Source organism: Jaculus jaculus, chromosome 10 (genome assembly GCF_020740685.1).
Source record: "Jaculus jaculus isolate mJacJac1 chromosome 10, mJacJac1.mat.Y.cur, whole genome shotgun sequence".
Lineage (NCBI taxonomy): Eukaryota > Metazoa > Chordata > Mammalia > Rodentia > Dipodidae > Jaculus > Jaculus jaculus.
Window position 1 is genome coordinate 41,434,094 of NC_059111.1, and position 27,175 is coordinate 41,461,268.

General features: G+C 41.2%; 1 protein-coding gene across 1 annotated transcript in view; it reads right to left on the minus strand.

Annotated features, from left to right (window-relative positions):
- Cilk1 (ciliogenesis associated kinase 1) overlaps window positions 1-25,062 on the minus strand; it is a 99,670-nt gene extending 74,608 nt beyond the window's left edge. Inside the window, exon 1 of the mRNA XM_045160167.1 lies at window positions 25,038-25,062. The gene's annotated coding sequence lies outside the window, so the exon portion shown is untranslated. The remainder of the gene's footprint in view (window positions 1-25,037) is intronic.
- Between the last annotated feature and the right edge of the window lie 2,113 nt (window positions 25,063-27,175).

Sequence of the window (27,175 nt, forward strand, 5' to 3'; positions counted from 1 at the left end):
CAGTATGAAAAGATCAAAAAAAAGAATTCAGGATATAGTGAAAGAGAAAAACTTCAGTCCAAATGTATAGTAAGTGTTTTCAAATAAAAAAATCAGGGTTGGAGAGATGGCTTAGTGGTTAGGCGCTTGCCTGTGAAGCCTAAGGACACTGGTTTGAGTGTCAATTCCCCAGGACCCATGTAAGCCAGATGCACAAGGTGGCACATGCATCTGGAGTTCGTTTGCAGTGGCTGGAGGCCCTGGTGAGCCCATTCTTTCTCTCTCTATCTCTGCCTCTTTCTCTGTCTGTCTGTCTGTCACTCTCAAGTAAACAAACAAAAAAATCATAGAAGAAAAATTTCCCCAAATATAGGAAGGTTTTAGAACACCAAACAGACAAAAGAACCTGAAAAGAACCTCTCCTTGCCATGTAAGAATTAAACTATCAAACAAACCAAATGAAATATATTAAAAACAGTTAGAGCCGGGCATGGTGATGCATGCCTTTAGTACCAGCACACGGGAGGCAGAGTAGGAAGATCACCATGAGTTCGAGGCCACTCTGAGACTACAAAGTGAATTCCAGGTCAGTCTGGGCTAGAGCAAGACCCTACCTCAAAAAAACAAACAAACATACAAAATAATAAAAGCAGTTAGAGAGCAAAAGCAAGTCACTTATAAAGGTAAGCCCAGAGGCCTGGAGAGATGGCTTAGCCGTTAAGGCACATGCCTGTGAAGTCTAAGGACCCAGGTTCAATTCTCCAGGTCCCACGTAAGCCAGATGTACATGGTAGTGCATAATCTGGAGTTCATTTGCAGTGGCCAGAGGCCCTGGCATGTCCATACTCTGCCCCCCCCTTCCTTTTCCTGTCTCTAATATATAAATAAAAATAAATATTTAAAGGTAAGCCCATCAGGATAACAGCAAATTACTCAACACAAACTTTAAAAGCCAGAAGGGCTTGGAATGATATATTCCAAGTTCTGAAAAATAACAACTGTCAACTAAGATTATTTTAGCCAGCAAAGATATCAATCAAAATTGATAGAGAAATAAGGACATTCCACAACAAAAACAGGCTAAAGGAATACATGACAACTAAGCCAACTCTAAGTAAATATTTGAAGGGATCCTTCACACTGAAGAGAGCACAAACATGAGGAAACAAAAAAAATAAATAAACCACATTCAAATAACAGTTAATACAAGAGAGTAAAGGGAAAACAGGAAGCACTATAAAACAAGAAGAATGGTGAGAATAAATGCATACCTTTCAATAACTCTCAATATCAGTGGCCTCAATGCCCCAACCAAAACACAAGCTTACAGATTAGATAAAAAGGCAGGATCCTTCTGTTTGTTGCCTTTAAGAAACTCACTTTTCCATAAAAGATAATTGCCATTATCTTAGGGTGAAAGGACAGAAAACAATTTTTTAAGCAAATGGGCCTAGAAAATAAGCAGGCGTTGCTATTCTAATATCTGACAGGATAGACTTCAAACCAACATTAGTGAGGAAAGATACAGATGGTCACTTTATACTGATTAAAGGAACACTCCAACAGGAGGATATTACAATCCTAAACATATAAGCACCTAACATGGGGGTTCCCATTTTTTTTTTCTTCGAGATAGGGTCCTTCTCTAGCCCAGAGCTGACCTGGAATTCACTATGTAGTCTCAGGGTGGCCTGGAACTCATGGTGATCCTCCTACCTCTGCCTCCCAAGTGCTGGGATTAAAGGCATGTGCCACCATGCCCAGCGGGGGCTCCCAATTTAATCAAACAAACACTATTAGACTTAAGGTCACAGATAAAACCAAACACAACTGTAGTGGGAGACTTTAATACCCCACTCTCATCAACTGACAGGTCATCCTGGCAAAAAAAAAAAATAAACAGAGAGATATCTGGATTAAATGATGTCATGGAACAAATGGACCTAACAGATATCTAAAGAACATTCCATCCAAATGCTACAGAATACAAATTTTTCTCAGCACCACATGGAACTTCTCTAAAATAGACCATATATTAGAACACGAAGCAGATCTTAAAAAATACAGGAAAATGGAAATAATTCTCTGTACTCTACCTGATCACAAACAACAAATCAGCACCAAGAAAAAGTACAAAGCATACACATATTCATGGAAACTAAAGAGGTGTACTGATTGATGAATGGGTCATTGAAGAAATTTAAAAATTAATAGAATCAAATGATAATGAGAACACAACATACCAAAATCTTTGGGACACAATGAAGGCAGTCCTAAGAGCGAAATTTATAGCTTTAAGTGTCTATATTAAAAAATTAAAAACATCACAAATAAACAACTTAATGATTCACATTAAGGCTTTGGGAAAAAAAGAACAAGGTAAACCAAAATTCAGGAGATGGGAAGAAATAATAAACATTAGGGCAGAAATCAAAGAAACAAAAATAAACAAAAAATACAAGGGCATGGCGGTGCATGCCTTTAATCCTGGTACTCGGGAGGCAGGATCCCTGTGAGTTCAAGGCTCCACTGAGAAAACATACTGAATTCCAGGTCTGTGTGAGCTAGAGTGAGACCCTACCACAGGAAAAACAAACAAACAATAACAAAACAACAACAACAAAATAAGTACAAAGAATCAATGAAACAAATAGTTGGCTCTTTGAAAGGATAAACAAGATTGATAAACCTTTAGCAAATCTGAGCAAAAGAAACAGAGCAGAGACACAAATTAATAGAATTAGTAATGAAAAACAGACCATTACAACAGATACTGAAGAAATTCAGAAAATCATAAGGACATACTTTAAGGATATATAGTCCTCTAAGTTTGAAAATCTGAAAGAAATGAATGATTTCTTATATTTATATGACCTACCAAAATTAAGTCAAAATGAAATAAACCATTGAAATAGACCGGTAACAAGTACAGAAATACAAGCAATTATAAAAAATCTCCCAACTAAAGAAGTCCAGGCCCAGATGGATTCATTGGTGAATTTTACCAGACCTTCATGGAAGAACTAAAACTACTGCTTCTCAAACTTTTCCATAAAATAGAAAAGGAAGGAATTCTACTGAACTCCTTCTATGAAGCCAGCATCACCCTGATAACAAAATCAGACAAAGATAAAAGAAAAAGAGAAATTAACATAGGTGCAAAAATTCTCAACAAAATATTGGCAAACAGCTTACAAGAATATTTCAAAAAGATTATTCACCTCAACCAAGTAGGCTTTCTCCCAGAGATGCAGGGATGGTTCAACATATGTAAACTGATAAATGTAATACACTATGTAAATGGACTGAAAGACAAAAATCACATGATCAACAATCACAGATTTATAAATGAAGAAAAAAAATCACATGGTCATCTCAATAGATGCATAAAAGGCATTCATAAATCCAACATCCCTTCATGATAAAAGTCCTGTGAATAGAAGGAACATATCTCAACATAATAAAGGCTATTTATGACAAACCTACAGCCAACAGAAAACTAATTGGAGAAAAATTTGAAGCTTTTCTACTAAGGTTGTCCACTATCCCCACTTTTATTTAATACAGTACTGGAAGTCTTAGCTATAGCAATAAGACAAGAGACACAAAAGGAATAGAAATTGGAAAGGAAGTGGTCAAATTATCATTATTTGCAGATGATATAAAAATATATATATACATGTGTATGTATATATATATATATATGCATGTATATATATATGTGTGTGTGTGTGTGACCCTAAAGACTACCAGCACACTGTTAGAGCTGATAAACACTTTGAGCAATGTAGTAGGATACAAAATAAATACAATAATGAGTGATTTTATGTATACTAACAACAAACATGCAGAGGATTAAATCAGGAAATCACTTCTATTCACAATTATCTGCCCCTCCCCCCCCCCGCCCAAAAAAAGTACCTTGGAATAAACCTAACAAAGGAAGTGAAGGATCTCTACAATGAAAACTTTAAAACACTCAAGCAAGATAATGCAGAAGACGCTAGGAAATGGAAAGACATCCCATGATATTGGATTGGAAGAACCAATATTTTGAAAATGTCAATCTTACTAACAGTAATCTACACATTAATGCAATTCCCTTTAAAATTCCAATGTCACTCTTCATGCATATAGGAAAAAACAATTCATTTGGAAGCACAAAAAACCTCAAATATCCAAAACAAATTTGAGCAACAAAAATAAGGCTGGTGGGCCAGGCGTGGTGGTGCACGCCTTTAATCCCAGCACTCGGGAGGCAGAGGTAGAAGGATTGCCATGAGTTCAAGGCCACCCTGAGATGACAGAGTTAATTCCAGGTCAGCCTGGACCAGAGTGAGACTGTACCTCGAAAAACCAAAAAAATAAAAATAAAAATAAAATAAGGCTGGTGGTATCACGATATTCGATTTTAAGCTATATTATGAAACGATAGTTACAAAAGCAGCATTGTCCTGGCACAAAGCAGACACTTAAATCAATAGAACAGGACAGAGGACACAGATGTAAATCTAGGCTGTTACAGCCTTCTTATTTTCTACAAAAATGACAAAAACGTGCAATGGAGAAAAGGCAGCCTCTTTAGCAAATGTTACTGGGAATACTGAATATTTATATGTAGAAGGATGAAAATAGATTATCTTTCTCCATGCACAAGAATCAATTCTAAATGAATCAAAGACCCTAAGAACAGACCTGAAACTCTGAAACTGCTAGAAGAAAAAGTAGGGGAAACCCTTCAGTATACTGGTATAGGCAATGACTTTCTGAATATAACCCCAGTGCCTTAGGAAATAAAACCACTAATCAACCAATGGGACCTCATGAAATTATAAAACTTTTGTACAGCAAAGGATACTGTGAATAGAGCAAACAGGCAACATACAGAATGGAGAAAATCTTTGCTAGCTATACACCTAACAGAGGATTAGTATCTAAAATAATCAAAGAACTCAGAAAATTAGATAATAAGAAATCAAACGACCAAATTAAAAAATGGGCTATTTAATTCCAGCACTCGGGAGGCAGAGGTAGGAGGATTGCCATGAGTTCAAGGCCACCCTGAGATGACAGAGTTAATTCCAGGTCAGCCTGGACCAGAGTGAGACCCTACCTTGAAAAAAAAAAAAAAAAAAAAAAAAAAGGGCTAAAGAACTAAATAGGGAGTTCTCAAAAGAAGAAATACAGATGGCATATAAACATCTAAAACATGTTCCACTTCCTTAGCCATCAGGGAAATGCAAATTAAAAGTACTTTAAGATTCCATCTCACTCCTATCAGGATTGCTATCATCAAGCACACAAATGACAGTATGTACTGAAGATAAGGAAAAAGAGGAACCCTTCTACCTTGTTGGTGGGAATATAATGTGGTATAGCCATTGTGGAAATCAGTGTGGAGATTCCTGAGATAGCTACAAATAGATATACCATATGACCCAGCTATACCACTCCTAGACATATATCCTAAGAACTCTTCTCACTACCTTAGAGATACTTGCTCTACCATGTTTATTGGTGCTCCATTCACAATAGCTAGGACACGAAACCAGCATAGATGTCCCTCAACTGATGAATGGATAATGAAGATGAAGTACATTTATACCATGGAATTCTATTTGGTAAAAAAGAAAAAGAAATTATGAAATTTGCAGGAAGATGGACTGAATCTGTAAGGGATTATACTAAGTGAGGTAACCCAGGCCCAGAAAACCAAACATGACATGTTCTCTCTTATATGTGGATCCTAGCTACAAACTTGTGTGTGATTTGGAATAAAAATCAGTAGCAGAGGCCAGTAAGCTAGCAAAGGGCTATCAGGGAGGGAGCAGAAGGATGGACTTAAGGGGATGGTAATATATATATATATATGTAGATGAACAGATTACTGGGGTGGAATGGCCTAAGCAAGGTCATGAGAAGAGAATGAGTAAAATAAAGGTGGTGGGAGGGTTAATCAAACTTCAGAATATTGTGAATAAGCCATATGATAGCCTACGTTTTTGTATTATGGCACACCCAGAAGCCATAGACTGTTACTAAAAAAATTTCAATGCCAGGGATGGGATACCTTCCAATGAGTTGTTGGCCAGGGAGGTCCCTGATGCCCCAAAGACATTATAGGCTACTGCCAAGGCTCTTGGTTTCCCAGCAGGAATAGATGATAATAACCTATTGCTGAAGACTACACATGCCTGGGCAGCAAGATCACTGAGAAATCCAACTGGAGCTGAGCTGAACACCTCCTCCATGGAGACCATCTGCAAGAAAGCTGGAAAAAAACCACACTGCATGCAACTCTATGGGAGACAGAAGCCATCAGTGGTGAAAACAGTAGACACTGGAAACCTCAAGTTAGTTTGGCCAGACAGGCCAAATGACCAAACAGATGCAATAGTGGCATGTCTCATATGGGGGAAAACAACTGCTCTCTAATTGTCTGAAGGCCCGCTCTATGGGAGGAAATACATGCTTGGTACTGAAAACCTAATCAAAAGCCTATGCAGGGTGAGGTAATGAGCCTTAGGAGTATAATGCCTGCTCTTGTCTGGATAAATGCATATATCATGCTGACCAAGCCACCCTGAAAGCACTTCACTTAACCTTCATACCCATATATTAATGTCACTCTCACTTTTGGTTAGAGAAGCTTCTCTTTTCAGATGGTGGTGACCACTGGAAAGACCCAAAAGGGACCACAGTGCTGATAAAATGTGATGAAGGCGTGTTCACACTGAAACATCTCTCATACCTTCCAAGGCTCAGGGCCCATTGTGGAAGAGGTGGTAGAAAAAATGCAAGAGCCAAAGGAAGGGTAGGACTGCTTACAATGCAATCATGAAGCTAGAAATTGGCCTTGATAAACATGACCTTGCAGTGTCTAGCAATACCTTTTCAAGACCCTCATAATAGGAAGAAATGATGATGACATCCAAATAAAAGAGAGACTAATGGAGAGAGGGAGGGGATATGATGGAGTTTCAATTTGTGAAGGGGAAAGTGGGGAGGGGACAAAATTATTATGGATAATTGCCTAAGTATAGAAGCTGTCAATAAAAAAGGGGGGGCTGCAAAGATGGCTTAGAGGGTAAGGTGTTTGCTTGCAAAGCCAAAGGACCTAGGTTCAACTCCCCAGGACTCATGTAAGGCAGATGCACAAGGTGGCTCATGCATCTGGAGTTTGTTTGCAGAGGCTGGAGGTTCTGACATGTCCATTCTTCCTCTTTATCTCTATCTGCCTCTCTCTCTCCTCCTCCTCAAATAAATAAATAAATACAATATTTACAAAAGAACTTAAAATTTTTTGTTCATTTTTATTTATTTATTTGAGAGTGACAAATGAAGAGAGAGAGAGAGAATGGATGCACCAGGGCTTCTAGCCACTGCAAACAAACTCCAGATATGTGTGCCCCCTTGTGTATCTGGCTAATGTGGGTCCTGGGGAATCAAGCCTCAAATCGGGGTGCTTAGGCTTTACAGGCAAATGCTTAACAGCTAAGCCATCTCTCCAGCCCAAAAAAGGACTTAAAAAAATGTTAAATTCTTTTTATCAATTATATCAGTTCCCATGTAAGTTTTATGGTTCAAAACAACACAGAAACTTATTCGCAGTTTTAGAAGCCAGATGTCTAAAACCATTATCCCTGGTCTGAAATGGAAAAGTCAGAACTTCCTTCAGAGGCCATTACTGATCTGTCCTAGCTTCTGGTGGTTGCCGGTTCTCCTTGCCTATGGCCACATCGCTCCAATGTCTGCCTATATGGTCACACAGTTTTCTCTTCTGTCTTTAAATTTCTGGGGAAATATCTCTCATTTCTCTCCTTAAAATGAATTGTGTTTGCATTTAGGATTTACCCAGGCAATTCAGAATAATCTCTATGTAAAATGCCTTAACCATATCAACAAGTCTGTTTTCCATATAATCTAATATTCACAGGTTCCAGGAATTAGAACCTGGTATCTTTGTGAGCCTACCACATTTCAACAAAACATCCCCAAAACATTCATTCAAACATTTGTCAAAAGTATACAGCAGTGGTTTTCACTCATTCAAAATTGAGTGTATTAGGAATAAAATCAGGAAACTATGCTTATCTGATGAACAAAAGCCTTTCTTTTTTGAACCTCCTTCCCTCATACATAGTCTCATGTCGCCCTGGTTGGTCTTGAACTCTGTGTGTAGCTGAGGATGATGCTGAATTTCTGATCCTCCTGCCTCTACCTCCTTAGTGCTAAGATTACAGGAGTGTATTACTACCCTGGGTTTTATGTGGTGCTGAGAATCAAACTTAGGGCTTTGTGCAGGCTAGAAAGGCCTCTACCAACTGAGCCACATCCCAAGCCCTTTTTAAAATAGTATTTTTATTTTTTGAGACAGGGTCTTATGTAGCAGAGGATGGCCTCAAATTCTAAAAGAATGCTTGGACTACAAGTGTGAGCTACCTACCTAGTTTATGCAGTGGTGGGGCTTACATATTGCTGGGGATCAAACCTGGAGCCCTATGCCTGCTAAGGGAACACCTTACCCAGTGAGCAACATCCCCGGAGTGCTTCTCTGCATAGTAAATAAAGTAGACAATTTAGTCAGAAATCTCTGCAAGAGTTATCACAATGTACAGACCAGAGGTTGGGAGTGGAATCCAGAGATAGGCTTTGAGTCTTTATTTTAAACTATGCAATCTTAATTAGGGGCTTTTCAGGAAGAAACTGAAGTGCTAATAACAGGGGGGTCCTTGGTACACTACATCAATAATCAACTACATATATGTCAATACTTCTGTAAGTTGATCATGAGCCCAGCAACTCTTCACAGATCCTGCTGCTGGCTGCCTTCCCCTTCATACTTTCATGACCATTGGTTTAATGGAAGAAAAATACTTCTCTGTTCCCACATCTCTAGCAAGAGTGGCAAAGCAGGGCTGAAGTGTGGCACAGCACTTCTAGCATGCACAAGACCCTGGGTTCAATCTCTAGCACTGCACACACACACAAAAATGTACCCCTCCCCCAAATACTGAAAAACAAGAAAAATCATTCTTTTTTCAGGAAAAAGGAACAATTTCTTACTGTCCTCAGTCCAAGCATACACCCAGATCCTTGGGTCTTTTGCCTTCCCTCCTGTGCCCCTGACATACTCTCCTAGTTTAAAAAAAAAAAAAAAGCCTAGGTAATAAGCAGACTGAAGAGGCCTGTGTCCATGGGAATCAGCACGTTAGGACCAGCATACCACTCTGACTCCAAGAATTAGATGGAATAAATCACTTGTAACTGATACACACCCAGCATCCAATCAATCAAATAAGCCAATAATATGATGACAATAGTAATCAGTGAAATCAAATACCAACAAAGAGTGATGGGATCCGAGTCTAACTGGCATCAGCCTGCTATGACGTGGAGACCCCTTATTCCTTGGGTTTACTTGTGGAGCCATCAGGCACTGGACTTGATGTGAGGTGAATTCTTCCTTTCATGATCTGCAATCTTGTGAATCGAGCAGTTATCTATGCAAAGTTTTGAATCATGTCTCTACTTTTCCTGTACCATGCACAAAGGCCAATGAAAATGACAGAATCCAAGATAGATTCAGTGCCACACAAGTTCTCTCTTTCATGAGAACAGGTACCCCAGTGTCTCAGCTAGGCTCAACTTAAGAGGTGCATCCTCTTGCTTGAATCAGCTGACATATTTTAGAACTGTCCTACCACACAGATAGAAACAGTTAAGGGTTCTTGCTCATGTTGAGATAGCTCCTTGGCCTCACCTAGTGCCAGCTCCTACTCTGTGATGTGACCCTCTGGACAGTCTTCTGTGTGCTTCATTGCTCTTCCCACAGTATACTGCTTGTTTCCTCACACTGTACACTCCCTGTGTCCTCAGGCACACGCTCCCTTCCCTGTGTCCTCGCATGGTACACTCTGTCCTCACAATACACACTCCCTTTGTGTCCTCACGCAGTACACTCCCTATGTCCTTGCACGGTACACTCTGTCCTCCCACAGTACACTCCCTGTATCACCACACGGTACACTCCCTTTGTGTCTTCACATGGTATACTCTCTGTGTCCTCATAATGTACACATAATGTATATCCTCACATGATATACTCTCTTCATGTCCTCACATGGTACACTTCCTGTGTCCTTACAATGTACTCTCCCCATGTCCTCACATGGTATACTTCCTGTATCCTCACAATGTACACTCCCTGTGTCCTCACATGGTACACTGTGTCCTTGCAATGTACACTCCCTATGCCATCACACGGTATACTTCCTGTGTCCTCACACGTTACACTCCCTTAGTGTCCTTGCATGGTACACTCCCTGTGTCTTTGCACAGTACATTCCCTGTGTCCTCGCATGGTACACTTCATGTATCCTCGCAATGTACACTCCCTGTGTCCTCACTCGGTACATTTCCCTTCATGTCCTCACACTGTACACTCTGTGTCCTCACACTGTACACTCCCTTCCTGCCATCACACTGTACATTTCCTTCATGTCCTCACACTGTATACACATTCCCTGTGTCCACACTGTATATTCCCTGTGTCCACACTGTATATTCCCTGTGTCCACACTGTACACTCTTTGTGTCCTCACATTGTATACTCTGTGTTCTCACAGTATACACTCCTTTCATATCCTCACACTGTACATACACTCCCTATGTCCACATTCTACAATCCCTGTGTCCTCTCATTGTACACTGTTTTGTCCTCACACTGTAAACTAACTTCATGTTCTCACACTGTACACCCCTTTCATGTCCTCACAATGTACACTCCTTTTGCACACAGCAGGTCCTCCAAGATTGGCCCAATTTGAAGTTTAGTCTTTGGTGTTCATTTTCTGTATCTCCTTGGGTAATTACCTAAAAACTCTCAGCATATTTATTTCTTCATGTCCAAAGTAAAGATCATGAAACTGTTTGAGCTGGGCATGGTGGCACATACCTTTAATTCTAGCACGTAGGAGGAAGAGGTAGGAGGATCACTGTAAAATCAAGGCTACCCTGAGACTACATAGTGAATTCCAGGTCAGTCTGAGCTACAGCAAATCCCTACCTCAAAAAAAAAAAAAAAAATTTTTGATTGAGATCCTAAGAAGTATTTTTCTCTTCTTCTAATTCTCACAAGCCAGTCCATGTTTCCCCTCCTTTTTGCAGGGCTGGTCTGCCACACAAGCCCAGTGAGTGTGCAAAGATTCATCTCTGCCCAGTCTCTTTCTCATCATCACTGCCAGTAAGTATTTTGAAGCAGAACTGTCACACCTGGCAGGCCTCTTAGGCCTTCAGTCACAGACAGGTCTCTTCCATTCTGTTTAATATGTCTTTGAGATTTGGGTAATGCTATATCCAGCTAAGAAAAGGGGGATTTGGGCTTTTTTTTTTATTTTCAAAATTCTAATGAATCTTTGAAATAAACAGTATGATTTTTCTAGCCAGGTGACAGTGGGGTAAACCTTCCTATCCCCAATTCCTGCCTATCAACTCCAAGGAATGACTGCTCGGGACCAGCAGCTCCCATCAGGCACTCTGCTCATTCACAGCCTAGAAAGCAGGCTAGGGGCAGGGGCAACTACATCCTTATGGTTATGGAGCAGATGTCACAATTATATATGCTTAAAGGCTGGAAATATAAAATGACGTGCAAACCTGGGATGTCTAGGAGCTTTGATCTACCAGAGCCAAACACAATTCAAACCTGTAGAAAGAGGTTCTGTCCCTCAGCCTTAGTCATTTTAAACTGAAAAGGTTCCATTTCTTTCATCTGCCCCTATAATAAGTATTGATTATGTATGAAATCACAAAATGACCCTTCTCAGGGTACTTCTGAATTTCACTTTACCTTTACAGGTTTATAGTTACACTATGCATTCTAGGTTCAAATGCACCATAACTTTACAAGAGCAAATTAATACCATTAATATGTTTTAAAGGGTACTAAAAGTAGTGTGTATAATTTGTATTTTTTAAAATTTAATTTTTATTTATTTATTTAAGAGATACAGAAATAGGCAGAGAGAGAGAGAGAATGGGTATGCCAGGGCCCCTAGCCACTGCAAACAAACTCCAGATGCATGTGCCCCCTTGTGTATCTGGCTTACTTGGGTCCTGGGGAGCCGAACCTGAATCCTTTGGCTTTGCAGGCAAGTGCCTTAGCTGCTAAGCTATCTCTCCAGCCCCTGTAATTTGTATTTTTCTCATTAGGACTTAATTATTCTGCCCGTATATACTTTAGAAATAAGTCTTTTAAGCATTTTTCCCCTTGGGCAATTGCTTTTTCCTAAATTGGAAATTATAGCTGCAAGACCAAAAGATTCTTCTGTGGAACTTGCTTTATCTTTGTATTGAAAAAGGAGTGCATTAAAAATGTTTCCTGCCACTGCATTGACTCCATAATAGAGGAAGAAGAAAATCATTCATTTTTGTGCCTTCTCCTATGCTTCATGCCTTTAACCCCTGGACTGGTTACTTTTCTTGTTGCCGAGACACAACACCTAACAAAAGCCATTTAAGAAAGACGAAAGATCTATTTCAGCTTACAGGTTTAGTGGATAGAGTCCATCATGCTGGGGACATCATATCCACAGACAGAAAGCAGAGAGAAATGAATGCCAGTGCTCAGCTAGCTTTGGACCTCCCATTCTGGGACCCCACATTCAGGGTGGGTCTTACCTGCTCAGTTAAGTCTCTCTGGAAACACTCTCATAGACATACCACAAGGTGTGCTTCCCCTCAGATTGTCAAAATGTTTATTGGAGCTAATCCCAGCACTTAGGAGGTTGAGGTAGGAGGATGGCAGTGAGTTTGAGGCCAGCCTGGAGCTACAGTGAGTACCAAGTCAGCCTGGGCTAGAGTGAGATCCTACCTCAAAATTAGAAACAAACAAGCAAATGTTTATGCTCAGAACAATGCAGGTCTGATGTGGTTATTTGGGGTACTGGGAACCACTGTGAGATCAAGAATGCACCAGTTTGAGGTGGGCTGTGGTGGCGCATGCCTTTAATCCCAGCACTTGGGAGGCAGAGGTAGGGGGATCGTGGAGAGTATGAGGCCACCCTGAGACTACATACTGAATTCCAGGTCAGCTTGGACTAGAGCAAGACCTTACCTCGAAAAATAAACAAACAAACTGAAGGGACCAAACTGACAACATGACAGGCTTCAGTAAGGTGCCACCCTAACTAGGCCTAAGTTCCAGTTCCCCAGATAGGCAGGCAAGACTTCTGAGAAAGGGCGGGCTGTTAACCAACAGTGATCCTGATATGTGGCCTGAAAAGGTAACTGCCAAGGGACTGAGTCAGTTCCAGGAGACATGTCCCTTTTGTGCCTTCTGCAACCCTTCTGCCCCAACCAATCAGAGATGCACAACTGTAACTGCTACTTGCCTAGCCAATCATTTTACAAATTACCTAACCTGCCTGTAATTCCCCGAGACCTAGCCCGCCAAAACCTTGGGAACAATCAAAAGAATACAAATACAGCTACTGTTCAAATTAGCCAATCATGTTAGAAAAGATTAAGCCCACCAAAACTCCTCTAGCTGTACTTAAAAGAAGCCTGCCAGCTCCTCTCAGGGTCACCATTTTGCATAAATGGTTGAGCCCCACATGCTGGTTGAGTCTGCAAAATAAACACTCTTTGCTTTTACATACTATTTGAGTCTGGAGTCTTTCTTCAGCAATTCTTGGACCCTTACACAAACAAACAAAAAAGAATGCACCAGTTTGTTCTTGTTTGGAGGACAGTGTCCCACCCTATGGCTTTTATATTCTTTCCAACCTCTCTTCTACAATATTCCCTGAGCCATGGAGGTCTCCTTCAGTGTTACTTACTCCTTCAGTGTTGAGCTCTCAAGAGACTCTTGCTTTCAGCTTTAATGAAATCTGTGTCTCCTCAGCGTCTACTGCCATCTCCACAGAGAAGCTTCTCTAGTGAGCAGTGAGAGAAGCTCTCATATTCTTTTAATCACTTCTTCTGATATGTTCCTTATACCCTGACCAGTATGCTAGAGATGACTCATCTAGTGCTGAGCCCTGAACTTTCTCTTCTTATCATTGTGATGAGTCTTAGGTCTTCCTGATGTTCACTGCCATGGTGGTGATGGGCGAGGCAGGGGCCTGTGCTGAGCAGCCATGTCCTCCAGGCTCTGAGCTCTTGGTCTACATCCATGAGTTGGGCAGAGGCCAATTGCAAACACATCTGGGGCCTGTAGCAAGAGGCCTGGTCCTCCTGCTTCTGTCTTAAAGAGAGTCTAACCTACTTTTTTGGCTGTAACTAAAGCTATATATAATTTTCTTCTTACCACAGTATTTCTCCAGAAGTTTAATGGAAAAAGATTTGCTTCATCAAATTCCTTTAACAAAGTAAGTTCCTAGAGCATGTATTTTGAGATAGGATCTCACTCTATAGCCTAGGCTGGTCAAGAACTCACTATATACTCCAAGCTAGCCTCAAACTCATAGCATACTTCTTGCCTCATCTTCCTGAGTGCTTATATTACAGGTGTGAGACACAATGGCTGGTTAGAAAACATGTACTCTAAAAAAATTTATATTTACTTATTTGAGTAAGAGAAAGAAAGAGAGAGGCAGATAGAATGTGGTGCCAGGGCCTCCAGCCACTAAAAACAAATTCCAGGAGACATCCGGTTAAGATGGCAGCATAGGTCCCATGCCAAAGCAACCTAGGGGGGAAAAGGACCAAAAAAACTCAGCAAAATACACACTTTTACTAAAAAGGGAGGTGTATAGGAAATTGAAGTGGCAGCAGAGAAGTAGAAGAGAACCAGAGCATCCAGAGCCCACACAGGCTGGCAAAAGTGGCCCCGGCAGCTCTGCCAACCCCAGAAAGCCGCCAGGCTCGGCTCCAGCCACAGAAAAGCCAGGTGTGGGGAGCTTCCACTCACACCAGCGCTCTCCGCAACTCAGGAAACGTGGAGGGAGAGCAGCAATGAGCAACGGAGGAGTAGACCAAAAGGTAGAAGAACACGTGGAACAGCGAGAGAACCAGAGCAGCTGTGGCTCCCTCCCCTCCCCCACCGCCTGAGCCCAGCTCCAGCAAACAGAGCAGGGGTCCCAGCACCTGGCCATGCCAACTTGAGCCGACAGCAGGACCCAAGCAGGAGCAGGGTCTGGCAGCAACATCAGCAACTCCGGCACCAGTGACAGGGGCCCCAGCAGCAGCAGATCCAGTAGCGGCAGCAGTGGCAGACCCAGCAGCAGCAGCTTCAGAGGCAGCAGTGGCAGATCCCACAGCAGCAGCTGCAGTGGCAGCAGTGGCGGTGGACCCAGCAGCAGCAGATTCAGCAGCAGCAGTGGCTCCAGTACTGGCAGCTACAGCAGCAGCAGCAGAAGCAGTGGATCCAGCAGCAGCAGCTTCAGCAGCAGCGGCTACAGACCCAGCAGCAGCAGCTTTAGCAGCAGCAGTTCCAGCAGCAGGGGTGCTGATCTGCAGGGCCACACTTGCCAGGCTCGGTTTGCCGTGCAGGAAAAGCCAGTGCCAAGCTCCAGAAATCAGAACAGCAGCCCGACGACCCAGGCAGCAACTTGACTGAGACCAAAATCATCCAAGGTAACTGGGACTGCACCAGGGAAGGGTCTCACTTGGTCACAAGCTGACTTGGATCCCTCAACAGACCAGAAATCTTAACCTCATATTGATAGAAGATTGTTATAATAACTACTCTTGCATACATACTTGGGGCTGTTTTAGATTGAATGTGTACAGTGTTTAGAATTTTAGAATCTACCTGTATTTTATTCCACTCAGCCTACTTGAATACTCCCATAGCAGGGAAACTCAAACCCTAGGAACACCTTTGTAGACACTCTGAGAGTCTTAAGAGCCACACCTAACACCTTAAGCTCCTACTCTAAAAATATATTACATCAAATCAATTGATACAGCTAAGAATACCCAGCTACCTAGAAAATCCAAGCATTAACTTAATCCAAGATGCAAAAATATATACATTATAACACAAGAAACACTAAAAAGCAAGATGATATAAATCCACCTAAAAGTATTAATGCATTGGAAATGACCTCCAGTGAGAATGAGTTAGAGGAAATGCCTGAGAAAGATTTCAAAAGAATGATTGTAAATATGTTCAAAGAGGTCAAACAACACATCAAAAGAATCAAAGAAGAAAGCAAAGAGGAAATCAAAGGAATCAAAGAAGATGCAGGACACCAATTTCATGAAATAAAGAAGGCAATACAAAACATAAATAAGGAAATAGAAATAATAAAGAAAAACCAGTCAGAATTACTAGCAATGAAGAACACAGTTAATGAAATAAAAAACTCTGTAGAAAAATCTCACCAGTAGAATGGATGAAGGAGAGGACAGAATATCTAAGCTAGAAGACCACGTGGCAGATCTAATACAGTCCAACAAAGAGAAAGACAAACTTATAGAAAAGTATGAGTGGGAATTTCAAGATATACGGGACACTATGAAAAGATCAAATATAAGAATTCAGGGCATAGTAGAAGGAGAATTCCACTCCAAAGGCATAGTAGGCATCTTCAACAAAATCATAGAAGAAAATTTCCCCCAAATTGGGAAAGAGGTGCCAATGCAGATACAGGAAGCCTTTAGAACCCCAGCCAGACAAAACCTGGAAAAAACCTCTCCTCGCCATATTATAATCAAACTTCCAAACACACAAACCAAAGAAAAAATATTGAAAGCAGTTAGAGAGAAAAATCAACTTACCTACAAAGGCAAGCCCATCAGGATTACAGCAGATTATTCAACGCAAAATTTAAAAGCCAGTAGGGCCTGGAGTGATATATTCTAAGTTCTGAAACATAACAACTGTCAACCAAGGTTACTTTATCCTGCAAAGCTATCCATTCAAATAGACAGAGAAATAAGGACATTCCATGACAAAAGCAGGTTAAAGGAGTACTTGAAGACAAAACTAGCACTACAGAAAATAATTGATAGAATCCTCCATGCTGAAGAAAAGGAAAAGCACACATATAAGGAACCTAGAAAAAACAAGCAATACTCAAATACTACTTAACACAAGAGAGCAAACGTAGAACCGGAACCACAAAAAAAAAAAAAAAAAAAAAGGCACACATAAATACACACCTCTCAATAATATCTCTTCATATCAATGGCCTCAATGCCCCAACAAAAAGACATAGGTTTGCAGACTGGGTTAAAAAGCAGGATCCCATAATTTGTTGATTCCAAGAAACTCACCTTTCTACAAAGGATAGACATTATCTTAGGGTGAAAGGTTGGAAGATGGCGTTTCAAATAAATGGGCCTAGAAAACAAGCAGGGGTTGCTATACTAATATCTGACAAGGTAGACTTTAGTCCAATGTTAGTCAAGAAAGATAAGGAAGGTCACTTTATATTGATTATGGGCACACTCCAACAGGAGGACATTACAATCCTAAACATATATGCACCTACAATGGGGGCTCCCAAATTCATCAAACAAACACTATTAGAACTAAAGTCACAGGTAACACCACACACAGTGGTGATGGGTGACTTTAACACCCCACTCTCATCAATTGACTGGTCATCCCAGGAAAAAATAAACAGAGAGGCATCTGGACTAAATGAGGTCATAGAAGGAATGGACCTAACAGATATATACAGGACATTTCATCCAAAGGCTGCAGAATATACATTCTTTTCAGCAGCACATGGAACATTCTCTAAAATAGACCATATATTAGGACACAAAGCAAATCTTAACAAATTCAGGAAAATTGAAATAATTCCTTGCATTATATCTGAGCACAATGGAATTAAACTACAAATCAGTAGCAAGAAAGGCTATAGAGCATACACAAAATCATGGAAACTAAACAATACGCTACTAAATGATGAGTGGGTCAATGAAGAAATCAAAAAGGAAATCAAAAACTTTATAGAGTCAAATGATAATGAGAACACAACATACCAAAATCTCTGGGACACAATGAAGGCAGTTCTAAGAGGTAAATTTATAGCCTTAAGTGCCTATATTAAGAAATTAGAAAGGTCGCAAGTAAACGACCTAATGCTTCGCCTTAAAGCCTTGGAAAAAGAAGAACAAGGCAAACCAAAAATCAGTAGACAGGACGAAATAGTAAAGATTAGGGTAGAAACTAATGAAATAGAAACAAAAGAACAATCCAAAGAATTAATGAAACAAAGAGTTGGTTCTTTGAAAGGATAAACAAGATTGATAAACCCTTAGCAAATCTGACCAAAAGAAAAGAGAAGAGACACAAATTAATAAAATCAGAGATGAACAGGGTAACAACATCACAACAGATCCCAGACAAATTCAAAAAATCATAGAGACATATTATAAAAGCATATACTCCACAAAGTATGAAAATCTGAAAGAAATGGATGATTTCTTTGATTTATATGACCTACCTAAATTAAATCAAAATGAGATTAATCACTTAAATAGACCTATAACAAGCATGGATATCTGAACAGTTATCAATAATCTCTCCACCAAAAAAAGCCCAGGCCCAGATGGATTCACTGCTGAATTTTACCAGACCTTTAAGAATGAGCTAACACCATTGCTTATTAAGGTTTTCCAGGAAATAGAAAAAGAAGGAATTCTACCAAACTCCTTCTATGAGGCCAGAATCACCAAAACCAGGCAAAGATAGAACAAAAACAGAAAATTACAGACCAATCTCCCTCATGAACATAGATGCAAAAATTCTCAACAAAATATTGGCCTACAGAATACAAGAGTATATCAAAAAGATCATTCACCCTGACCAAGTAGGCTTTATCCCAGAGATGCAGGGATGGTTCAACATATACAAATCTATAAATGTAATACATTATATAAATGGGTTGAAGGACAAAAATCACATGATCATCTCACTGGACACAGAGAAAGCCTTTGACAAAATCCAACATCCCTTCATGATAAAAGTTCTACAGAGACTGGGAATAGAAGGAACATATCTCAATATAATAAAAGCTATTTATGACAAGCCTACAGCCAATATATTACTAAATGGGAAAAACTGGAAGATTTTCTACTAAAATCAGGAACAAGACAAGGGTGTCCACTGTCCCCACTTTTATTTAAGGATATTTTAAACATTTATTTATTTATTTATTTGAGAGTGACAGACACAGAGAGAAAGACAGATAGAGGGAGAGAGAGAGAATGGGCGTGCCAGGGCTTCCAGCCTCTGCAAACGAACTCCAGATGCGTGCGCCCCCTTGTGCATCTGGCTAACGTGGGACCTGGGGAACCGAGCCTCGAACAGGGGTCCTTAGGCTTCACAGGCAAGCGCTTAACCGCTAAGCCATCTCTCCAGCCCCCCACTTTTATTTAATATATTACTGGAAGTCTTAGCCATAGCAATAAGGCAAGAGACACACATAAAAGGGATACAAATTGGAAAGGAAGAGATCAAGTTATCATTATTTGCAGATGACATGATTCTATACATAACGGACCCTAAAGACTCTACTAGCAAACTGTTAGCGCTGATCAAAACCTACAGCAATGTAGCAGGATACAAAATAAATACACAGAAATCAGTAGCCTTGATATATGCTAACAACAAACACACAGAGGATGAAATCAGAGAATCACTCCCATCCACAATTGCATCAAAAAAAAATAAAGTACCTTGGAATAAACCCAACGAAGGAAGTAAAGAATCTCTACAATGAGAACTTTAAAACACTCAAGCGAGAAATTGCAGAAGACACTAGAAAGTGGAGAAACATCCCTTGTTCCTGGATTGGAAGAATTAATATTGTGAAAATGGCAATTTTACCTAAAGCAATCTACACATTTAGTGCAATCCCTATCAAAATTCCAAAGGCTTTCTTCATGGAAATAGAAAAAACAATCCAAAAATTCATTTGGAATCACAAAAAACCTCGAATATCTAAAATAATACTGAGCAACAAAAATAAGGCTGGTGGTATCACCATACCTGATTTTAATCTATACTACAGAGCCATAGTAACAAAACCAACGTGGTACTGGCACAAAAACAGACATGTAGATCAGTGGAACAGAATAGAGGACCCAGATGTAAGTCCAGGTAGCTATAGCCACCTGATATTCAATAAAAATGCCCAAAATACTCATTGAAGACAGCCTCTTCAGCAAATGGTGTTGGGAAAACTGGATATATATCTGCAGAAGGATGAAAATAGATTCTTCTCTCTCACCATGCACAAGAATTAAGTCCAAATGGATTAAAGACCTTAACATCAGACCTGAAACTCTGCAACTGCTAGAGGAAAAAGAAGGGGAAAGCCTTCAATATATTGGTCTTGGCAAAGACTTTCTGAATACAACCCCAATTGCTCAGGCAATAAAACCACAGATTAATCATTGGGACGTCATGAAATTACAAAGATTTTGCACTCCAAAGGACAGAGTGAAAAAAGCAAAGAGGCAACCTACAGAATGGGAAAAAATCTTCGCTAGCTATATATCTGATAGAGGACTAATATCTCGGATATACAAAGAACTCAAAAAGTTAAATAATAAGGAATCAAACAAGCCAATCAAAAAATGGGCTATGGAGCTAAATAGAGCATTCTCAAAGGAAGAAATACGAATGGCATATAAGCATCTAAAAAGATGTTCTATGTCAGTAGTCATCAGGGAAATGCAGATTAAAACTACATTGAGATTCCATCTCACTCCTGTCAGATTGGCCACCATCATGAAAACAAATGATCATAAATGTTGGCGGGGATGTGGAAAAAGAGGAACCCTTCTACACTGTTGGTGGGAATGCAACCTGGTCCAGCCATTGTGGAAATCAGTGTGGAGGTTCCTAAAACAGCTAAAGATTGATCTTCCATATGACCCAGCTACAGCACTCCTAGGCATATATCTGAAGGACTCATCTCATTTCCTTAGAAGTACATGCTCAACCATGTTTATTGCTGCTCAATTTATAATAGCTGGGAAATGGAACCAGCCTAGATGTCCCTCAACTGATGAGTGGATAATGAAGATGTGGCACATTTATACAATGGAGTTCTACTCAATGGTAAAGAAAAATGAAGTTATGAAATTTGCAGAAAAATGGATGGACCTAGAAAGAATTATACTTAGGTAACCCAGGCCCAGAAAGTCAAGCGCCACATGTTCTCTCTCATATGTGGATCCTAGCTACAGATGATTGGGCTTCTGTGTGAGAAGGAAAATACTTACTAGTAGAGGCCAGTTAATTTAAAAAGGAGATATAAAGGGAAGAGAAAGGAAGGGAGGAGGGTACTTAATAGGTTGATATTATATATATGTAAGTAGAATGATTGAGATGGGGAGGTAATATGATGGAGAATGGAATTTCAAAGGGCAAAGTGTTGGGGCAGGGGGAGGGAGGGAATTACCATGGAATTTTTTTTTTATACTCTTGGAAAATGTTAATAAAAATAAATAAATAAATAAATAAAAGCAAATTCCAGATCCATGTGCACCTTGCATCTGGCTTATATGTGTAGTGGGGAATTGTACCTGGGTCCTTATGCTTCACAGCCAAGTGCCTTAACCACTAAACCATCTCTCCAGCCCCAAAACATGTATTTTTATAAAGATATTAAAGCTATATTAAGGTTGTATTCCAAAAGCCAAAAATTAGGGTATGGTTACACTGTGACCTACAAAATGATGTGTGTAAGTCATTTAGCACACACCTCTGCATCATCACCCAGCCATATTGTTTATAATCGCTGGGGTCCATGGAGAGATTTCTGACACTCTAGTCACAGACCCTTCTCAAAATGCCATGGCCAAACCTGGTATGGGGGCTCACATGTGAAATACCAGCACTTGAGAATCTGAGGCCAGAAGACTGTCTTGAATTTGAAACCAGCCTGGGGTATAAAGTGAGACACTGTATTTTTTAAAAAAGAGAATGCTACAACCTTCAAAGAATCCTGATGAAAAAGAATGCTACAGCCTTCAACAAATACCAATGAAAGAATCAACAGTTAAGTAAAGTGCTATTCCCAAATTTATACATTACAATTGCAAAACGAACACTATACCTAAAATTTTGTTCAGAAACCACTAAGTAGTTTTGCATAAACACGCAAAGCCATCATGGTGGTTCACACTGGTGATCCCAGCACTTGGAAATTTGAAGGTTGAGGCAGAAGGATCACCATGAGTTCAAGGCCAGCCTGAGCTACACATTGAATTAGAGGACAAACTAATAGATATAGTTATACATGTTCTACAAGCAGAAAATTGTCCATCTAACTCAACAAGATTCCACAAAATGAAATGTAATGCCTTGATGCAAGAGTGGCAGGGATTTATTTATTTATTTATTCATTTATTTTCCTTAAGGAAGAAGTGCTCTGGCAAGGTTCAGAAGGAAAAAAAATAGCAACAGATCCCAGCAGCAGAGCTATGACCAGGAATAACTGAAGCTCAAACCATTTTCACTAAGGGTAGGATAATGCTAAGGATTCAGCACATAACTAGAGGTCCTCTGAGCCTGCAGGCTGAGCTATAATATGTAGTATCCTACAGCTTTATCAAGTACATGCCACCTGTTCAGGACTCTGCTAGTCATTGTGAAAGGAGAAGCAGAACTTTGTCAGGTTTTACTGGGGAGGTGACCACAGGGAGCTGGAGGAAGCATTTCCTCTATTTTACACATGACAAGAGTAATGCTAGAATTCTTCAAGGCTAAGTGACTACAAAGTAGAGTCAACCCCTGACCACAATCTGCATGACTGAAATTACAATACTACATTTCCGTGCATAAAATACTACCTCTATCCTAAAGAGACTTAAAATAACCTAACTCAGCTAGAGATGAACATAGGCTACAAAATTAAGGGTTAACAAACAAATAACCCAAGGCTTTAAACAAAACAAACAGAAAAAATGTTATAAAAGCAATGGGGCTGAGGGTCCTCCTCCAAGGATGGGTACATTTGCAAAGGACAGCCCTGAGGAAGGAAGGAGCTTCTAGGGAAACAGCATGAGCAGTGACACTTCCTGGGAAGCAGCACACTAAGAAACCAAACCACACTGAGGGCAAATTGAGATATACCATATAAGTGTAGAATGAGGTACTAGATAACAAAGAGGAACTGAAGCTTGCAAGGCCAGGATCATTTTACAAAGGTCAGATGGACAACAGAATGATGAAGAGACAGGGAAGGGTATTTCTTACTCATTCTTCTCATTAATCCCTGGGCAAGCATTCCATGAAGGCTTAGCTAGAGCCAGGCTGGGAAGCTAGGTATGAGGAAGTCCCAGAGCCACAGGACAACAGAGGTAAGGATCTATATAAAACACATTTCATGCCAGGTATGGTGGTGCACGACTTTAATTCCAGCACTCAGGAGGCAAAGGTAGGAGGATCACTCTAAGTTCGAGGCCATCCTAAGACTACATAGTGAATTCCAGGTTGGACTAGGCTACAGTGATGCCCTACCTGCAGAGGGAGAGGGGTAGTGGAGGAAAACATGACATTTCAAAGGTCTTTAATACTCACTGATACAAAGGTTGAAATAAATGAAGGAAAAGATGGTTAAAGAGTATAAATGCTGAGTTCTCTTGGCAAGAAGGACAGGAGCTACTTAGGCTCCAAGGACCTTCCAATACATCTCTTCACCCTTGAGAAGGGGACGAGGCAAAGCAGAGAAGGAAAATGTGTGAGCTGCCTGTAGTTTGCACACCTTTAATCCCAGGTCTGAGGAGGCTGAAGTAGCAAGATCACTATGAGTGCAAAGCCCGCTTGGGCTTTAACGCTGTAAATTCTAGGTCAGCTTGAATTAAAAACAACAACAACAAAAAAAAAATCCCTGCCTCAAAAAAAAGTGTGCTTGCTCACTACAAAGTTGGGCCTCAGGGGTGTGGAATGATACAGACTATCATTTTAAATTTAAGACTCCCAGCCCTGTTCCTATATCTATACGTACCTTAGTGCTTTGCAATTCCCCATTCTCAGATAGGAAGGCCTTAAGATTCTTTACAAACTTGTAGTGCTTTGTTGAAAAACTATTTCAGAAGTGCATAAATATACATATATTAACTCGTAGCACAGTTTGCCTACACTAATTTAAAGCTCATTTAAAATTTATGTTCAGCAAGGACATCTTTCATTACTGGGGCACGCCCTGAAACCTGGACTTCACCAGGAGGTGTGTGAAATGAAAACTTCTCTTTCAGCACAGTGCTCTATGTAGAACTTAAAAACAAAAAGTTTTTAAAAAGTGTCAATAACTAAGAAATCCCATCCTGCTGAAAAAATTCAGGGTGGTATTCTCTCAGGTTAGTCCAACTTTAGCAAATGCAGATCTTTAGTTATAAGCGGAAATGAATGTGCTTCTCTAAAGAATGATGCATTATGCACCTATATAAATCAAAAATATTCGTGTGGAACTTTAAAAGGTGAAAATGACAAAAGAAGGCTGCTCCGGAAAATCCTTCAGCATCAGTGTGAAAGAATCTCCTCAGTGAGAAAGGAACTGGCAAAAAAAAAAAAAAAAACCAAAAAACCACCACCTAGTGGAGAGATGGCTTAGAGGTTAAGCGCTTGCCTGCGAAGCCAAAAGACCCCGGTTCGAGGTTCGAGGCTCAACTCCCCAGGTCCCACGTTAGCCAGATGCACCAGGGGCGCGCGCGTCTGGAGTTCTTTTGCAGTGGCTGGAGGCCCCGGCGCGCCCATTCTCTCTGCCCCCCCCCCCCCCCGGCTCTTTCTCGCTCTGTCTGTCGCTCTCAAATAAATAAATAAAAATGAACAAAAAATAATAATAATAAAAGAAAACTGGTTTCAAGTGTGTAGATTATTCTTGTTCAGCCCCCTTGCGGGCCATGCAGGGGCCTAGTTAGGAAAATTCCAAACCCAAGTCCTCAGCGCCCCCGAGAGAGAGGTTCAAACCTGCCAGGATGCCCCCGCCCTCACCACCCACGGAAGCCACGGGACTGGAGCTTCCACCACGGGAGGCGACACCCGCACGACCACGGCCCCGTCCTGCCGGGTGCCTCGCGGGCCGCGGGCCGGTCCCCATTCCCCAGCCCACCTCGTGACAGGTCGTCCCCAGCCCGCTTACCCGCGCGGCGGACACCCGCAGGCCGGCCTACGGCAGCGGCGGCGCGGCGCGGCGCGGCGCGAGGCTGCGGCCGCCAGGTCTCGGCTAGCACCGACCGCAGACTCCGTGCGGGCACGCTGGGCAGGTCACGAGAGCGGCCGGGCCACGCGGCGCATGGCAGGGCAGCAGCAACCGGCCCTCCCCAGCCTCCAGCAGGAAAACAAACAAAAGGCAAAAGTGGCGTTCCCTAGGAAAAGCTGCCCTGCAGCGCCCCTCGCTGGCGCTGCGCGGCCCTGCACCGCGCGTCCCGCCTCGGGAGAGGCCCCATACCGACCGCCCTCCACCTCAGGACCGAGGGCCGGCCTGCCCAGTACAGTGAAAAGAACCGCTCTGAAAACAGCCTGTTTTCAGAAACGCAGCTGAGAGTGACCGCACGCCATTGTGAATGTAAATCAATACGATTGAATTGCACGCTGAAAAAGGTTTCAAAATAACAACTTATGTTATCTTAAAATGCAACTGGGGAGCCGGGCTTGGTGGTACACACCATTAATCCCAGCACTTGGGCGGAAGAGGTAGGAGGATCTCCGTGAGTTCAAGGCCACCTTGAGACTACAGAGCGAATTCTAGGTCAGCCTGGGCTAGAATGAGACTCTACTTCGAGTCCCCTCCCCCAAAAATGCAACTCGTGGGCTGGGGAGATTGGTTAGTACTTAAGGAGCTTGTTTGGGAAGCCTAACAACTCATGTTTGAATTTCCAGGTCCCACATAACCAGATGCATAATGAGGCAAGAGTGCAATGTCACACATGTGCACTAGTGTACCCATTCTCTCTCTCTCAAAATAAAAATGCACCTGTTTGAAAGCATTTATTTGAACCTTTTAAGGTTTTTATATTATTAGCAACTTAAGTTTAAAAATGAATGAATTTCTGGGTTGGAGAGAGAGTTTAGCAGTTAAGTACTTGCCCGTGAAGCCTAAAGACCCGGGTTTGAGGCCCGATTCCCCAGTGCCCAGGTAAACCAGATGCAGAAGGTGGCGCTGCATTTGGGGTTCATTTGCAGTGGCTGGAGGCCCTGGTAGGCCCATTCTCTTTGTCTTTCTGTCTCTCTCTCAAATAAATAAATAAAAATAAAACAGCCGGGCGTGGTGGCGCACGCCTTTAATCCCAGCACTCGGGAGGCAGAGGTAGGAGTATCGCTGTGAGTTTAAGGCCACCTGAGACTACACAGTGAATTCCAGGTCAGCCTGAGCCAGAGTGAGACCCTACCTCGAAAAACCGAAAAACCAAAAAAAAATAAAATAAAATAAAATAAATAAAACAAAAAAAAATCTTTTTTAAAGAAACAATTCCTTTCAATGTGGGAAATTGTTTACTTTAAATATTATTTATTTATTTGAGAGGGTCAGAGAGAGAGACAGAGAGAGAGAGAGAGAGCGCGAGAGCAAGGGGGAGGGAGGGGGAATGGGCACACCAGGGCTTCCAGCCACTGCAAACGAACTCCAGACGCGTGTGCCCCCTTGTGCATCTGGCTAACGTGAACCGGGGTCCTCAGGCTTCACAGGCAAGTGCTTAACCACTAAGCCATCTTTCCAACCCTACTTTAAATATTTTTATTGCAGGGAGGGAAGGGAAGGAGGAAAAGAGGGAAGGAAGGAGGGAAGATTGAGAGAGAGCGACTGACTGTGGACACAACAGGGGCCTTTTACAATTACAAATGAACTCCAGATGCACGTACCACTGTTTCAATTGCTGAGCAATCTCCCCAGACCCTATTTTATTTTATTATTTTTTATTTGTGAGGAAAGAAACTAGTTATAAGAAACTAATCACTGAACATGCAGTTACATTCTTTTGTTGTTTTTAGAGGTAGAGTTTTATTCTAGCCTAGGCTGATCTGGAACTCATGGAGATTCTTCTAACTCAGCCTTCTGAGTGCTGAGAAAAAAGGGATGTGCCACCACACCTAGCTTTTATTTATATTTCTTGGAACATTTTATTGCCAGGTGTGGTGGCACACCCCTTTAATCACAGCACTCGAGAGGCAGAGATAGGAGGATTGCAATGAGTTCAAGGCCACCCTAAGACTACCGAGTTAACTCCAGGTTGGCTAGCGCATGACCCTACCTTGAAAATTAAAAAAAAACACAAAAAAAAC